Source organism: Mastomys coucha, unplaced genomic scaffold (assembly GCF_008632895.1).
Source record: "Mastomys coucha isolate ucsf_1 unplaced genomic scaffold, UCSF_Mcou_1 pScaffold21, whole genome shotgun sequence".
In the NCBI taxonomy this organism is placed as follows: domain Eukaryota; kingdom Metazoa; phylum Chordata; class Mammalia; order Rodentia; family Muridae; genus Mastomys; species Mastomys coucha.
In genome coordinates, this window is record NW_022196904.1 from 67,161,351 (window position 1) to 67,166,143 (window position 4,793).

The window sequence follows — 4,793 nt, forward strand, 5'->3', positions numbered from 1 at the left end:
CTTGCTCAGCCTGCTCTCTTATAGAACCCAAGACTTCCAGCCCAAGGATGGTACCACCCACAAGGGTCCCTCCCCCTTGAGCACTAATTGAGAAAATGCCTCACAGCTGGATCTCATGGAGGCACTTCCCCAACTGAAGCTCCCTTCTGTGTGATAACTCCAGCCTGTGTCAAGTTGACACACAAAACCAGCCAGTACAAAAAGGTTAAATTTCGTTCTGAATATGGTAGAGAGATGAGCATTTATATCAGAAATATGCCCATAATGTTTGTATCAGTGCCACAGACTATATGTTCATGGGCACTTTGTTGGTACGCACGTCATGCAGGATTTTCACTGGCTTGAAGACTACTCCTGAGTCTGTCATCATGTTTGCAGGGCAGAACATATATAATGAGATGAAAAGAGAGAGTATGGTTTGAGATGGTGATGAATATTGGAAACCTAAGACACAATGAGTTGGAGAGAGATTCTGTAAATGAGAAGTACAGCTTGGAATTGAAGTTCAAGGTCACTCCTCTGCATATAGACATAGACCTCCCAAACACACATACATATTCACACATGATTCACCCTAACCCTAACCCTAACCCTAACCCTAACCCTAACCCTAACCCTAACCCTGATTTGAGAACTGTGTGTGCTCCCTTTCTTGAGCCATAAAGTTCTGCAAATTCCTTCCTTGAGTATATAAATCCTTTCATGGGATTTTCTTTCTCTGATGATCCTTCCATGACCTGATATGGATTCTTGGGAGATGGCTCAATTTTCAAAGGACTTGCTACGCAAGCATAAAGATCTAATGTAGGATCCTTAACATCCGTGTGAAAAGCTGGGTATTATGGTACATAGATGTAAATACATCCTGGAAAGAAGCAGAGACTGGCTGATACCTGGAGCCTAATGACATGCTTTCCTAACCAATCAGTAGGCCCTCTGGACTGATCAATGAAGGACATTGTCTAGAACAAGAAAATAAAGAGCTATTGAAGAAGACCTGCAAGCTTCTGGTCTCGTACATGCATTCCCATATACTCACACATAAACACTGGAATATTTACCCATATATTCATATACAACATCACAAATAAAAATATAAGCCACTTCAAATTAACCTTTGGCTATGTACAATCTTTTATAAACATCTTAAGCCAAGTTATGAGTTTTCATCTATATGTCCCCATCTACACATCAATATACACACAATACATACACACACACACACAATACCAAATTATGTTTTATGATATCTATATCTATAGATAAATTATTTTATCCATTTAGCAGCAGACTCTAAAATGCACAGACTTGCTACTTTCCTGTACCTCTTTGTACCTGGCATGCTTCCTTATATGTTTCAGGATTTAAAACCATGTTGCTACCCATTCCTGATTCAGTTTCTAATGGAATGCTGTATATTTTCTTTACATCCTTCTGTTCTCCATCTCAAATCATAATTTGTGTTATGGAAAGGGTTTCATTTAAACAGCATCTCTCATGAACACAACCTGCCTCTAGGGTGGTGGTTATCTCAAGGACTAGCCTTTATTCAGGCAGGCTAAAAATGAACTGGTGGCCTTGTTCTTTGTACATAATGCAAATGTTCATACAGCATGTTTACGATAAAGGGACAGCATCTCCCTGTCCCCAGTGACTGCAGCATCCATCCAAGTGCTACAGATGCTACACTCACTTTGGTGAAAACTAGCCACGTGTGTGGTGTCAACCTAGCTGCCTGGCAATTGGCGATGATCCGTTGATGGTAATTAACATCCCACAATAGGATCCATTGCCTCCAGTTTCCTCTGAGCTGCCAGAGAAAGGATTGTGAGTCACAAAAACATTTGAAAACAGCCTGATCCCTGAGTTATGAGATTGTACTGAGGGCTGCCAGCACATGTAAGGAAACATTACACCCCAAAGGGAGGTGAAATCCTCTGCTCAGCTTCTATTTGTCAATCTGGAAAACTTAGCTGTGGAGTGGATTTCATATTCCGAGAGGAGCCTGTTCCTACTGCCAAGAGCAGACGCTTCCAGGAATGCCTGACATAAGTCATCCTTGTTAGGGACTCGGCACAGTGACCCACAAGGTTGATGTGAACATTTGGATCCACATTAGAGTGATGGATTTGCTTTGCCCTGCTGGTACCTCTCACCCAGGGCCCACCAAAGGCTCCAGCCTTGGAAAGACACACAGCCAGTAGCTGGTACTCAGCATGAGAGCTTTTTGGGCAACAATAATTCATCAGGCCTGGAGCCTGCTGTTGTCTGCCTAACAGATGTCCCCTTTTGTTTGTGTTACAGTTGGAGTTTTTTGATGTCCAATGTATTCTTGATAGCAAAATGTTGTTCAGGAAAATTGTGCACTGTAAAGGGAAATTTTGAGAAGAAATGTATTTTAGTACCTAACTCTACACTGTTGTATGGGACTTGCAAATGTCTGTTATGTTTACCTAACACAATGAATATGGCATTAAATGTGAATTCCCTATATTACAGGAAAAAGAGCAGGGGACAATGGGAAGAAGGAAGACAAAGATAGAGACAGATAGAGACAGACAGATACAGAGAAACAGAGAATGTGACAGAGAAGGAAGAGAGAAAGGATGAAGGAGACAGACTGAGACAGAGGCAGAGAGAGAGACAGACAGAGAAACAAAGAGGCAGACAGAGAAACAGAATGAGAGAGAGAAGGAAGAGAGAAAGAAGGAGAAAGGAGACAGACAAAAACAGAGACAGAGACAGACAGAGATAAGGGAGGGAGAGACTGAAGAAGCAAGAGAGGAGAGAGAGAGACAGAGACAGAGAGAGACAGAGAGACAGAGAGACAGAGATATGATAATTTGGAGTAACACAGATTTGGAGAGAGACACCCTGGATTCAAAACGGGATTCATTGATCATCAGCGCTTAATATAAAGCATTTTACAAGTGTATGTATCTTTTAGGACTGGTTGGTCACAGAGCAAAATGAGTTCTGCTCTTGGAAGAGAGTACACACTGAATGTAGTGACCACACTCAAGTCTCATGACAAATGGTTGAGGGAAACCTACAATTCTAAATCATAAGAAACTTTTAATAATTTCTAGAGGTCTTGATGGGTTAAAATGACTTTATGGTGGTAGATAAGTATTAATACTCTCCCTGACCAGGTGATAAACTCAATGCATGCTTCTTTGGAAAAATCTGGTTGAGGTAGTGAATGAGATCCTCGTCTCTTGGCGTAAGGTAAGACACATCAGTGCATTCAGTTCTATGTCAGGTGCGGAATGCACAAGCAGAACCTATTAGTCCTGTGTCTAACTTCCATGGCATGGAGGCTAAAGGCATACACTTTCTTGGTTAAATCACCAAGACCAACCCTGAACTCCAGATTTAGGAGGTTCTTTTTACAGAAGTCAATGGGGGAGGAGACTTCTCTTGGTCTCACACCCTGCTCTTTGTCATGTCTAACTTGTGGAAATGTAGGCAAATGTGGCCTCTACTTTCAAACAAAAGTCTCTCCTTACACGGGAAATTTTAGTAAAGACTTGAGTTGCAGTTTGTCCAAGAGGAATCAAGAGATGCCCACTCTGGGTCTTTCCACATCACCAGGAGAGGTGGGCCCTGGTGGGGACACAATAATGATTGAATATGGCTGCTCACTATCTACAGCCAACCTGGACCCTGATGTGTATTAGTACATCCTAGCAGCACTACTGTGATGCTCAGGACCCTGATGTGTATTAGTACATCCTAGCAGCACTACTGTGATGCTCAGGTGAAGATGTCAGGGAACAAAGCAGGTAAGGTCCTATCTAATATTATTCAGAAAGTGAAAAATGGGTTTATACAGACAGGCTGGCATGTGCTTCTCCTCAAAGATCCTTAAAACCTACCAAAGCCTAGGAGCATCTCTCCTCAGGAAAGTGTGTTCAGCACAATGATTATTCAAGACCTGATCAAATTAGGAACTACCTATTCCACATATCTTTGTAAACCATCTCACGTTCAAATTCACCAAGTTCAAAGTCTAGCTACTACTCATTATCTCCCCTCACTTAAATCTTTACATCCATTTCTTAAATAATAATGCTCCTACTAATGGGACTCTGTATCTCCCAGCCATGGGCTGTATTCAGAGCAGATGCTTAAGGGATGGATCAGGATGTGTGGGCAAGTCTGTGCTCAGCGTTCCTGTGGGCATGACCACTATGTGCTCTCCTTGTGGCATATATAACTATTTCCTCCCTTCTGTCATCTCCCTTGACTTAATTTCCTTTCTAGCTTGGGTATCTGGGTAACTAAGTGGTATTTAGAATGGGAAGTACCTTCAATTTCAACCAGTGGCCCCATCTTATCCTGTGCAAGGGAAATCTAGCACTGGAACCCCTCCTGATACAACCAGTTTCCGGTTTTTCTCTCTGAGTATAAACCCAAACCCCATGCATGTGCTTAAATGTGTGTTCTTCCAGGAAGTCTCCTATGGTTTCTTAATTCCCATGATGTCCTGAAGATATCTGCATAGTGCTGCTGTGAGCTCTTCCATCCTCCCAGCAGACTGTAATTTCTGAAAAAAACAGAAATGATTTGTTAGCCAACTCCATTCTTTGTACATAGCACCAGTGGTGAATATGTGTTGGGCTTACTTTTAATATGTATGGAATGATGGAAATTGTAATGTCCATTGCAAAAGCCTCTTGAAAAATGACCTCTTCCTGGTTGCTGAGTAACTTATTAAACAGAGATAGACACGCTGTAAGACAGTAGGATATACATGTGTCTGGTACTTAGAACAGTGAAGAAGCATCCAT

The 4,793-nt window shown here is 41.9% G+C and overlaps 1 protein-coding gene and 1 long non-coding RNA gene across 3 annotated transcripts in view; one reads left to right on the forward strand and one right to left on the reverse strand.

Moving 5' to 3' along the window:
* Positions 1 to 4,793, forward strand: part of Agbl1 (ATP/GTP binding protein like 1) — an 887,643-nt gene that overhangs the window by 873,509 nt on the left and 9,341 nt on the right. The window lies entirely within an intron of this gene.
* LOC116102417 overlaps positions 3,056 to 4,793 on the reverse strand; it is a 17,078-nt gene continuing 15,340 nt past the window's right edge. For both annotated transcript variants that reach the window (XR_004123168.1, XR_004123169.1), the window contains one exon: positions 3,056 to 4,549. This is a non-coding gene — a long non-coding RNA (uncharacterized LOC116102417). The remainder of the gene's footprint in view (positions 4,550 to 4,793) is intronic.